This window comes from Vigna unguiculata, chromosome 4 (genome assembly GCF_037176805.1).
Source record: "Vigna unguiculata cultivar grain cowpea cultivar isolate G323 ecotype 2 chromosome 4, ASM3717680v1, whole genome shotgun sequence".
Classification (NCBI taxonomy): domain Eukaryota; kingdom Viridiplantae; phylum Streptophyta; class Magnoliopsida; order Fabales; family Fabaceae; genus Vigna; species Vigna unguiculata.
This window is the reverse complement of record NC_140795.1, coordinates 33,873,161-33,887,091: the sequence shown is the minus strand read 5'-3', so window position 1 is coordinate 33,887,091 and position 13,931 is coordinate 33,873,161.

Sequence of the window (13,931 nt, the reverse complement as noted above, 5' to 3'; positions counted from 1 at the left end):
ATATCAATTTTGCTAAAGATGTTGCTGATGAAGAAATTAAAGATTCTCACACAAACATATCTACTGATGGATATGTTGACGATGCTCCATGTGAATATAAAGTTGTACCTGTTGATGATGTTATGAGTACAAATGATCATTTTCAAGAGCAAAGTTGTGAGAACAATACAATGGAGAAACCAAGTGCAGTTGAAGAGAAAACAGTATTCGAAGATGCATCTAAAGCATCTACTATTGCAACTGACTTGGTTAATGATGAAGCAGTAGAGTCAACAACACTAGGTGAAAATTTTTTCTCAGAAGATGAGATTATAAGGATTACTGATGAACTAGTTAACCATCCGAATGCACCTGATGATGCTCAAGTTGAGTTGAAGCCACACACTCCACACATCAAGTTTGTTGATGTGAATGATGCAAATAAGTTTTCAGTGGTTATCTTTGTTGACATGGCTGCAGAAAAAGAAGAAAGGTTGCTACAAAAGGAAAAGAGGTTAGACTCATATTCTTTTGAAAACATTGTTGATAAAAAAGTTAATTTGCATGTATGTTTGTTTTTTATTTCTGTTTTTAATTTTAAAAATATTAAAAAAATTTCAAAAATATGTGTTTTTGTTTTTAAAAATAAAAATGTAAAAATTAAAAAAATGGTACAAGCTGATTTGTACTTTGTAAAATTAAAGAAAATAAATTTTGACATATGGCCAGATTGAGCCAAAAGTCACAAATTTTTTCGTTTCCTCCCCAAAATAAGTCCATCAAGGACATTTTTTTGAAATAAGTGTGGGGGAGACAAATTGTAGGTAGGATTTTTTTTTTCATTTACAAAGAAAAAAATTATGATTTCTTTTTGAGAATATTGTGAAAGTATTAACTTTTTACTAAGTGAAACTTTTAAACAATATGTCTCATAAGAAATCCACAAAAAATATTTCCCTGCTTTCAATAAAACATATTGACATTGGATTTTGGGATTTGATTCAGTAATTGGGATGATCATAATTCTAGAAAAATAAAAATCATGTTAATATGGGTGGATTGTTTCTATGATTTGCTAATTGAGTTGATTTGAGAATTTCTTGATTAAATCTTTTGTGAAAGAGTTTGACCTTGTGAGTCTTGAGCCTTAATGCAAAGGATGGTCTGCCATGTGCCACTCCTATTGTTTTTCTTGAGTGACTTGCTCATGTTTGTTTATACTCAAATATTTAGCTTGATTCTTTTGTTTTGTAACTTAGGTGAATATGCATGATTTGATATGACTGAGGCATTTCTTGTTTTTAGCTACTTGGCCAAATAAGCCCACCTTGATATTAATCCATTGGTAGCCCCTTTGAGCTTTAAACCTCTTTTTCTTGTTTTAAGCCTATTGCAAAACCTTGAAAAGAAAAAAAGACCATATTCTACCTTAGGAAGAAAGAAGGAGCTAATGGATTGTGTTCAGGAATGGTTGAGGAATAAAGTGTGTGGGTGAGTACCTCACCCACAAATTAATAAAAATGGCAAAAGGAAAAAATTGTTGATGAAAAAAAGTGTTGAAATAATTGCTTTCTAAAAAAGAGAGAGAGAGATCAACAAGCAATAAACACAAAAGAGTTGTTTTTGAAATTATGCTCCATTATTCTTTCTATATTTTAATTTCAAAAACCCAAAAATCTTAAAATTTTTCCTACCTTTGCCTTAGCCCCATTATAACCTGTGAAAAGTCCTCATTATCTTTGAATGCATATTTTCTGAAAGTTTGTGAATATTAGAGTCTTGTTAAGTATTATGAGAGTTTACTTACATGAGTATTTTGAGTGAAAACACAAGCCAAAACACTTGAGCGAATTTTGGTGATGAAATACACATTTAACGTGAGTGTTTTCTTTCATAATTGATTATCTTGTGAATTCAAAAGATTAACTCATGTGTGAAAAATAGAATCTTTCCGTTTGTATATGCATGGTAACTTAATTTCTAGAATATTGATTTGTCTCAAGTAAGGTTCATTCCTTTGATCCAGTGTTGATGTGAAATAAAATACCTCAGAAGAAGTTTTGAAATTGCTTGATTTTGCCCAGGAGTGCAAAAGGATAAGTGTGTGGGTATGATGAGTGCGTATTTTTGCCCTCATTCAGTATTTAATTCTGGGTAATTAATTGAATTTATGTGCTTAAAGAGTGATTTAATTGATAATTCTGATAATTAAGCTATTTGAGCGTGTGTGATAAAAATGTATTAAAAAGTGATTTTTAGCTGCATAAATTATTTTTGGATATTTTAACGTTTGTTGATGCAGCTGAAGTTAAGATTAAGCTCATTAAAGGTGGGAAAATAAATTGATTGAAATTACAAACACCTTTTAATAAAGCTGAAATTAGCAAGTTCTGGAAAAATCACTTCTGCACCCCAGTTTTTACTTATACACTCCCATCTTTCTAAATGGGTCTCACAAAAAAAAAAACCTATTATGCACCCCCTAATATGTCTATTTACACCCCCTCCTACCACTTAAATTAGATGTAACCAGATATTGCCATGTGGCAATCCTTAACTTTTAAAATTAGCCAACCAGAACAAGCCACGTGGCATTAATCCTTGCAAACACATCTACACCAATGAAACACTAACACATCATCATCCTCTCCTGAAACCCTAATCTCTCCTCTTGCACCATGGCCGACAGCCACTGCTCCGCACCACCATCTTCACCATGTTTCCGTCGCCGGACCACCGTCAGCCATGGATCTCGCCGGAGTAGCACCCATTCGGAAGTAGATCTGTGTCAGCCACCACAGTTTCCTCATCATCTCCACGCAGATCGTGTCCTCTTCTTCACGCATCTGTTGCCTCTCCGTTTCGCATCTGCACATCACAGCAACATCACGCATCCAATCACAATTGCAGACGCGAGACCAGCGCATCCGCAACTGCAGCGCGCCTCCAACCACCACACTTAACGTGCAGCACCGCGACGAGCACCATTTCCTCACGTCGTCACAGCAGCGTCTCTGCACCGCCACAGCAGCGGAAACCTCAACACGCGAAGGCAAAACAGCACCAGAACGTGAACCAGAGAAGCTTCCTCGTGCACCACCGTGGCCACTGCAGACCTGCAACCAAAGTGTGCAACCATGGCCACCGTGAACCTGCACCACCACCTGTAACCAGAACGCACCAGTGGCAGTTCGAACCTTCGAACAGATTGGGAACGCAGCAAAACGCGAGCCAGAATGCACGAACCAGCGCGCATCTAAACCAGCAGCCGTTCATCGCTCCACCACCGCGCCTTCGTCGTCGGAAAACGGCAGCCGCAGCCATCATCAGGTAGTAGCTTTGTTGGAGAAGAGTAAGAGAGTGAAACCCTAATTCTGGAGAGAGAAGGAGCTGCCACGTGTCAGTCTGCTATTGCACGGTCAAATGGTCAAATCTGGTCAAGCATTCAAAAGCTGGTCAAACAGTCAACTCTGGTCAAAGACTGGTCAAAGGAGAGGGGTTTAACTGCAAATATTGATATTTTTGGATGCCTCTGCAAAATTGGACTACAAAATTGAAAATAGGCTATTTAGAAAATTAATACAAATATTATTTGGTGATAATTTATAAGATATCTTTAAATAATTAATTTATTTAATTATATCATAAATTATTAACCAACTATATTTGTTAAATAGTCTATATCTCTCCAAATATATTTGAATATTTATCTTTATTTTATTTTAAAAGATATTTGAGAGGTTTTAGCAACAGAAAAGCCTAGTCCAATTCCTATATAAAGAGACCAAGGGAGAAGTAGAAGAAGACAAGCTCAGCACTTCAGAATTTAGGAACCCTTAGGGGGACCTAATTTCTTTCTCTCTCTTTTCTTCTCTCTATTCTTCCTTTATTATTCTTTTGTATTCCATGGATTGCTAAACTTCTTGGGTTGATTCCATTGTAATTTCATTATGGATTCTGAGGTTAGAATGAAATAATTTCTTTGTTCTTTTTATTATTGTTGAGGTTTTAATTCATCTATGTCTTTTATCTTTGAATCACGTAACAAGTAATGATTTTAAATCTATATGCATGTTGATCATATGAGTTCAAGGGTTTTTAAATTAAATTGAGACTTTACTTTGATTTTATTTAGAAACTTTCACATGATTAAATGAGTTTTTACCAATAATTGAGACTTTACTTTGGTTAAAGGTATTTACTCTAATGAAAATTAATCGAGACTTTACTTTGATTAATTAAGCTTTTTATTTGGTGAGGAGATAAAAGAATAGACATGATTAGGCATAGTAAAATTTGATTGAGACTGTACTTTGATTGAATTTACTATGGATAATCTAAAAGTTCTCACTTTTAATTGAGACTGTACTTTGGTTAAAAGTGAGAACGCCAACAAATTAATTGAGACTTTACATTGATTAATTTGCAAATCTACAACAATAATTAATTGAGCAATAATCTTTAGATAACCGATGATGAATCTATTTTGAAAAAGCAATGGAATCAATCTATTTTTTTTACTATTGTTTATATCTTATTTTATCTTCTTATCTTTATCCTTCATATTTTTATAATTTTATTTGACTAACTCTTGTATAGTTTTATAAGAACTAACTTGTTAAAAATCAATTCCGTGTTCGTTGGGAGACGACTTTGGGTTACTTTACCCTTACTATTTTGTTGACTACTTTCTTAACAATACTGAAGTTGTTATAGATAAGTAGTATTAATTTGATCGCGTCAACGACAGCGTTATCATACCCCTTAATGTTCCTCCTCATTCCTTCCCAGAAAAACAAATTGGCAATCCTCTTGTAGGTTCAAAAATATCCAGAATGCCCTCCTACTGCTATGTCATGAAATTCTCACAATATAGAACCTATTTTTTGTGATTCTTTAGGTATCACCAATTGGTCTTGATAATATAATCTACCATTGGTCACTTTATACCCTGGGTGTTCAACCCCCGTCACCAACAACCCATTGAAGGATCTTCTTTAGTTTCTCATCCATCTCGATCTCGGCTTCTAATTCCTCCCACTCAAAGAAGCAAATTGTGCTCATAGCTGAGATGTGTAGCTTCCTAGAAAGAGCATCTGCTGCTCTATTTTCTGTTACATCCCGTCAGGATATTACGGATTTTAAATAAAAAGTAAAGAAATATTACGTTAGCTTCATTTATTAAAGCATCATTTCCCAAAAACGCGAGAAATTTAAAACTTTATTAAATCTATTGATAGTCCAAAATTCCATAATTTATAAAACTCAAAATAATATAAAACATCTATAGTGTTTACAATTTATTTCAAAGCCATAAATCATAAAAACTCCCAAGCTATCCCCGCTCCGTCGCCAAGCCTCACCAGATCCACCTGCAACATCATCTGCTCCCATGTACCGTGTACACGATCATCGCCAAACACAAGCAGATAGGGTGAGCTAACAGAATAAACCATATATTTATATATTCACATATATATAAGACACTCATATACATATATAACACATCATTCACATCAGGGAAAGTTCCTTTCGTTAATGCCATACCACATGGCCACCACCATGTGAATCGTGTTGTACATCTTCTAGTGATTACCCGAAGGTGACTTGCTGCCATACCTATCGGTCACAACCGATAGAGCACGTGCGGGAAACCATTGCTACGGATCATACACCATAACGCCAGGTGGAATTCCCAAATACGAATATAGTTCACAACGTCCCAAGACTACCAAACTTGTCAGCTATTTACTAAGGAGGGCAATCCATCTGGACCCATCCGTACTGGCCATAACCAGCACACTCACATCGGCAACACTCGCCAACCCGAGCTCAACTCAAGGGTTCCTCGTGTTCATCCGCCATCCCGAGCTCAACTCGAGGGATGCCATTCCGAGCTCAACTTGAGGAATGCCACGTGCTTAACCCCTATCCCGAGCTCAACTGAAGGGATACGTTCCGAGCTCAACTCAAGGAACACCAGCAAACCCACCTTTGAAGCATCACTAAAAGCCTTATAGATCACGCTTGCAGAACCAACAACCCAAAGTTGCAGCAGCAAAATCACCTGGCGGGGAACACGTACCGCCAAGCATCCACTCCCAGACCGCCTGGCGGGGGACACGTACCGCCAGATGCAAACGCGCCTCTGATGCCCATGCCTGTAGTTATCGCTTTGTAGGACACTCCTCACCGCCAAGCGCCACTTGCTTTCTAGATCCTCTACCAGATCTTTTCCGATTGGCGGGATCACATTTTCCGCCAGGTGACAGGCGTTTCAAGCTTCTCTGATTTTCCTTTATCACTTGACAGTGCACCCCAAGCCTCTAGGCAGCACACCCCCAAGCCACTAGGCGCCACACCAGTAACGTCACTGCTACTGGTTTTTGGCACTTTGAAGAAAGTTCCAAAGAACCCTAAACACTATACATACAATCCATAACATGAAATATTCTTATCCAGTCATAATCACATGACTGGATCATAGTCCAACACAATGTTGAACAACCAAACAATATACAAAAGCAGGAAGAATATATAACTATTGCCCCAAAATATTACATGGGCAATAAAACAATAAACGATAATAATAAAACTAATAATAACAACAATAACAATAATCATCATAATAATAAAAATAAAAACAAAACAAAACAACATTAATAATAATAATAATGAAAACAATAATAAAATAAAATAAAATGAAACAATAATAATAAAACAATAATACTAATAAGTTAAAACAATAATAGCAAAGTAATAATAATAAAACAATAATAATGATAATAAAATCATAAATAAAATAAAAAATATAATAATAATAATAATAATAGGAATAATAATAATAATAATAATAATAATAATAATAATAAAATAAAATATTAATAATAGTAATAGTTGTAAAATAAAATAATAATAATAATAATAATAATATTAATAATAATAATAAAAATAATAATAGTAATAACTAATAATAATATATAAATAATAATAATATAAATAATAATAATAATAATAAAAATAATCATTATAATAATAATAATAGTAAAAATAATAATATAAATAATAATAATAATGAAATAAATTAATAATAAAAAATATTAATAATAATAGTAAATAAAATAATAATAATAATTATAATAATAACTAGTAATAATAATATATAAATAATAATAATAGTAGTAAAAAATTAATAATTATAATAATAATAACTAGTAATAATAATATATAAATAATAATAATAAAAAATAATAATAATAATAGTAAAAATAGCAATAATAATAATAATAATAATAATAATAATAATAATAGTAAATAAAATAATAATAATAATAGTAAATAAAATAATAATAATTTTAATAATAATAAAAATAATAAGAACAATAACTAATAATAGTATATAAATAATAATAATAATAGTAAATAATAATAATAAAATAAAATATTGATAATAAAATATGAATAATAATAGTAAATGAAATAAAAGTAATAATAGTAATAAAAATAAAAATAATAATAATAATAATAATAACTAGTAATAATAATATATAAATAATAATAATAATATTAAAAAAAAAATAATTATAATAATAATAACTAGTAATAATAATACATAAATAATAATAATAATAATAATAATAATAATAATAGTAAAAATAGAAATAATAATAATAATAAAAATAAAATAATATTAATAATAATAGTAAATAAAATAATAATAATAGTAATAATAATAAAAATGAAAATAATAAAAAAATAAGAATAATAACTAATAATAATATATAAATAATAATAATTATAGTAATAATAATAATAATAATAAAATAAAATATTGATAATAAAATATTAATAATAATAGTAAATGAAATAAAAGTAATAATAATAATAAAAATAAAAAAAAATAAAAAAAATCAATAATAATAACAATAATAATAATAATAATAATAATAATAACTAGTAATAATAATATATAAATAATAATAATAATAATAAAATAATAATTATAATAATAATAAAAATAATTATAATAATAATAGTAATAATTATAATAATAAATAATAATTATAATAATGATAATAATAATAATACGATAACAATAATAACTAATAAAAATAATAATAATAATAATAATAATAATAATAATAATAATAATAATAATGATAATTATAATAATTGTGCCATATTTAGGAGCAAAACTCTAAACATCTCGGCAAGTCATAAAAAGAAGAAGAAGAATCATAATAATCATAGTAGTGATGAAGTCACATAGAGTACTCAATATAATGAAAACCACAAGCATATCTATACCCTCTCTAAAATCACATACAACAAACATCAAGAGGTTAAACGATAAAAGAATTTTGGTTCAGGAGAAGGCTTTCATGCATCAATATATAATGCAATTGCATACAATATCATTCAAAAAAGAAATGGTAGCTCCCCTAACCTGGTTTCCTTAGCTTATTTTTGGACTTGTTGTGAGTTCCCTCTTGATCACCAATGATCTTCCTTTGACTCTATCTCAAATGCAGCTCCTTGCTTCCCTCAATCCTCACCTTACACTCTCAATTTTCGTATACCTATGGCTATGCAACAATAATAGTCCCTAAACCACTCTTTCTTTCTCTTAATTGGTCACTAATTGTGGTCTTAATGAGAGGTAAATGGTATAAAACAAAAATACCATTAAACTTGAGTTTAATTGTCATTCTATGATGGTTTTCCAGCCCCCTTGGCTACTAGGGTTTTCCTCTACCCTTTCATATTCAATCCAAAACCAAAAGTAGCAAAAATAAGGTTTAATTTGGATTCTCCAAGGTTTAAACCCACAACCACACAAATGCCAAATCAATGTCAAACCATCATGCCAATTCATGTTTCTTGCTCACTAATACAATTCAAGCATTATATCATAAGAAACATGATCAATCATATTATTAAAACAATAATAATCAAATAACACATAAATGGCATACATGGGACTTGAACCCAAGTCCCTTCACACAATAAAGTCGATTGTAGTAACTCAGTCCAATAGTCATTGACTCCCAATCCTGTTACCCATACCACTACATTCTGCCTCTCTTACCATCCAATGCCCTGTATGGTACCACTCTTTCCTTGGTCAATACTTCACTTGTATAGTTTAACTCTTTGACTTCTCCTTAACTATCCACTTAGTCTTGTAATCCTTCTAGTGTTTACATTGATTCTGTATCATTAGGTCTTCCAGATCTTGTTTCACCCACTTCTCTTTCTTCTCCTATTGATTTCGTCTTGTTCAACTTTGCACTTCTCCTTACCTGGACATACCCTGGGTTGGTTTTAACATATCACTACCTCTCTTGCAAGATCTATCAATTGTTATTCTGACAATTTCACTGAGTCTACACCCCTACCTCTCCTATAACTCCACCTGCTTCTTTAATTTTACACCCTCAGTATAAACTATCCCATTAAAGACAATTTCTCTTGGTTTTGATTCACACATCAACGTTGTGAACCCCATCACTTATAGATGAAAATTCTAGCACCTGCTCCGGAAACATGTCTAAGAAATCTTTCGCAATTACAATCCTTATGCGTACTCGCAGCTTCGATCAAGAGATTTTCTCAAAATTCCTACCCAACTCTTGCAAAACTAACATATCAAGTTTGACCTCGATTCTATAGTCAACCATTGCAAATAACACACACAGATAAAAAAAACGCAAACATAACAAGAAATTATAAAAGACAAACTCATCCTATCACCTTTCTCTTTTACTAAAACCTTTAGAATTAAGAAGTGAAATTATCTCAGGTATAGTCATGAGTGTGCACCCTTATCACTCTACCAAGACATTTTCTGTTCTTAATACTTCTAGTTCACAAGTTCCTTTCCGGCGCACCAATGCTTCTTGGAAAGAACCTCTCCCCTTGCGCACCAACGCATTGGGAAAGATAAGTAATACCCCTTACCTACTCGCCAAAACCTGGTAAGAGCATTACTTTCCTTAGGTCTTATAAGCAACTACCTTTGCTTGCTCACCAAAACCCAACAAGAGTACCACTCTTGCCTGCTCATCAAAACCCAGCAAGATGTTGACATGAAAAGCCAAGGTGGTTTGCTTCTTGAAGATTTGATGAAGATTGGATGAAGCTCTTTTAAACTATCTTGAAGCCATAAGCATTGGAATGAAGTCTACATTGATGAAGGAAAGGAGATTTGATGATATCCATGGTGATCAAGGCTGGAATGTGTGCTCTCCATGTAGTTACATCATTAAGAAAGTGTACTTGTAGTTTGTAATTCATGTTGTAGACCTTGAAGCATTAATTAGATGTAGTTTGGTCTTTAGTGTGTTTTTAATCTTATGAATGGTTTTTCAACAGGTTAAAAAGTCTCTTTTAATATGTTGAATGGATTTTTAACAGGTTAAAATGTTGACTGCAGTAGTCTTAAATTGCAACGAATTCAATCAGTTGATTTAGTTTTTAATCGACTGATTTCACTTAAGTCAAGTGAAATCAACCGATTGATTTGAAAATCAACCTGTTGAATTTCGTGACAGTTTGACTATAAAAGTTATGATTTTTGAAAGAGAGGTCTGTTGATCATTTTAGAGCACAATTTGGTTCTAGAAACTTGTGAAAACTCTATCCTTCGTGATCATAGGTGTTGTAGCTGTTGAAGATTGATCTTGGATCAATTCTTGAAGCTTTTGGCTTGGTTTGAAGCTTGGAGAAAATGGTTTGTGGTAGGCAAGGTTGTGCTACCACTAAGGTTTGATCTTTCTCAAGCTTTGTGTGTGTGCCTGGTGGTTTTCCAGGTCTGCAAGAGGGTTCTTGCTGTGCTGGTGTGATTCTTGTGTGATTCAAGAGTCTTTTGTGTTGTTTTTGCGTATTTTGGAAGTGTAAGGGTGGATATTTTGTAAAACTTTTGAAATAGTGCAAAGTCAAGCTAAGGTTGCCTTGACAAATTGGATGTAGCTCAGGTTTGAGTGAACTAGTATAAAAATTCGTGGTGTCCTCTCTTCTTTAACCTTTCTCTCTTACATTTTCATTTTAAAGTTTCAAGAACTTGTGCTTTAATAATCTTTTTCATGTTCTTGCATGTTTTCATAGCATCTGAAGCATTGAGCATTTTTGTATAATCATTTGGAACTGATCTTGATCATTCTTGAGCATTGTTTCTGGTTTAAAATTCAAATTTGCATTTCTGCATTTTTCCCAGTATTTCAGTCGACTATTTTTCAGTTTCAATCAATTGATTATACCAGAACAGAATCTGTTTAGTAAAATCAATCTGTTAACTCTGTTTTTGATCGATTGAAAGTGTATAGTTCAGTACTATTTGCATCCTAAATTGGTGATCTATTTGATTCAATTAAAGGTGGCTTTTAGCTTGCAAAGATAGCCTAAATTTTTAACTAGCCAATTCAACCCCCCCTTCTTGGCTTTTCAACCATTTCAAAACTAACAATTGGTATCTAGAGCAAGGTCCTTGAAATTTGATCAAGTATGGTCCTAAATCTGTTTTGAACTACTTGAAATGGCTGAAAACAAGTTACCCTTTGGTGAAGGTGCCTCAATTCATAGACCCCCTATGTTTAGTGGCATTAATTACCAATTTTGGAAAATTAGGATGAAAATCTTTATTGAGTCAATAGATCAAGGGATATGGGATGCAATCATAAATGGACCATATACTCCTAAGCATATTGTTGATGATGTGCAGGTTAATATACCATGGACTCAATGGAATGAGGAAGAGAGAAGGAGAGCCCAATATGATTGCAATGCAAAGAATATCCTCACTTCATCTCTCAACATGGATGAGTTTTTTCGTGTTTCACAATGCAAGAGTGCCAAGGAAATGTGGGAGGTTCTTGAAGTGACACATGAAGGAACCAATGATGTTAAGAGAGTTAGAAAACATGCCTTGATTCAAGAATATGAGCTATTCAAGATGAAACAAGGAGAATCCATAGCGGATGTGCAAAAGAGATTCATTCACATAGTCAACCATCTCATAGGCTTGGGTAAGGAATTTGACAAGGAAGAGTTAAACATTAAGGTGCTAAAGTGTCTTGATAGATCTTGGCAACCAAAGGTCACGACTATCTCAGAAACAAGAGATCTATCTACTTTGACTACAGCTACATTGTTTGGTAAGCTTAGGGAGCATTAGATTGAGATGCAAAAGCTTAATGAGCTTGAGTCAAGTGAGAAAAAGGTCAAGAACATAGCCTTGAAGACTAGCACCAAGAAAAATGAGGAACTCGAGGATGAGGTGGCTGAATCAAGTGAAAGTGAGAACTTGAATCTCCTTGTCAAGAGGTTTGGTAAGTATCTCAAAAGGAAAGGTATCAAAGGTAATCCCAAAAGGTATACTTCCAAACATAATGAATCAAACTCTTCTAATTTTACATGTTATAACTGTGGAAAACAAGGACATATCAAAATTGAATGTCCAAATGCTAACAAAGAAAATGAGAAGAGTGTTGATAGGAAAAAGGAGAAGAAGTCAAAGGAGAAACGTGCATACATTGCATGGGAGGACAATGATGATTCAACAACAAGTAGCTCCTCACAAGATGAGAGTGAAGAAGCCAACTTGTGTCTCATGGCTGGTTTTGAGTCATCTTCCTCAAGCCAAGTAAGTTCTCTAGACTTAAATGACTATAATCAATTGTTGCATGATTTTGAAGAGTTGCATAATGAAGCAAACAAGATTTCTGCATTAAACAATCGGTTGAAAGGCTTAAACAATTGGCTGGAAAACAAAGTTAGTCAACTAGAAAAAGAAACAGCTGATTTAAAAACTGATTTTGAACATTTGGAAATGATTTACAGTAATTCAACCGATTGTTTTAGAAATCAGTCAGCTAAAAAATCCTGTGAAAACTGCACAATTTTGAAAAATCAAGTGAAATACCTTGTAAAGACCTATGCAAGGTTCACAAGAGGAGAAGAAAACTTAGAGGTTGTTCTTGGTTCACAAAATTGTGTATTTGGCAAAGCTGGACTTGGTTTCAATCCTTCTTTTCAAAAGAAAACCAAGAAGTTCTCTAGTTTCTTTTCTAAAAGCATGCTAAGTGACATGCCATTCATTTCATGCAACTATTGTATGCAAAAAGGTCATGTTATTAAGAACTGTCATGATAGAAAATATGATGTTCCTAAAGGGATTATGAAATGCATCCCAAAAGGATCTATAAAGGCATAACCATGATGGACCCAACCTATCAAAGGGTACCAAATAATCCAAATTTGTTTTGCAGGTCATGAAAGGTGATAAGAAAGATTTGTGGTACCTTGATAGTGGTTGTTCGAGACATATGACAGGAGATAAAACAAAATTTGCAAAGTTAGAGTTGAAGGAGGAAGGGTTTGTAACCTATGGAGACAACAACAAAGGAAGAATCCTTGGAAATGGAGTCATAGGCAATGGATCCTCTTTCAACATCAAGAATGTGCTGCTGGTTGAAGGACTCAAACACAATTTGATAAGTATAAGTCAACTATGTGAAAAAGGCTTTAAAGTCATGTTTGAACCAAATAGTTGTTTGATATATGATGCACATGGTAGTATTGTTTTGATAGGCAAGAGAGTCAATAATATAAATCTACTTGACTTGCATCATGCATCATTTAGCATCCATTGTTTGCTTACAAAAGAGGATGATACTTGGTTATGACATAGAAGACTTTGTCACAAACACATGCAGCATTTCAATCGACTGAATAGAAAATAACTGGTTGAAGGAGTACCAAAACTCAAGTTTGAGAAGGATAGAGTGTGTGAAGTATGTCAAAAAGGAAAACAAACTAAGGTCTCTTTTAAATCCAAAAATGTTGTTTCAACTGAAAGACCTTTAGAGATGCTTCACATGGATCTATTTGGTCCATCTCGAACCATGAGTCTTGGTGGCAATCTTTATACATTAGTCATTGTTGATGATTTCTCT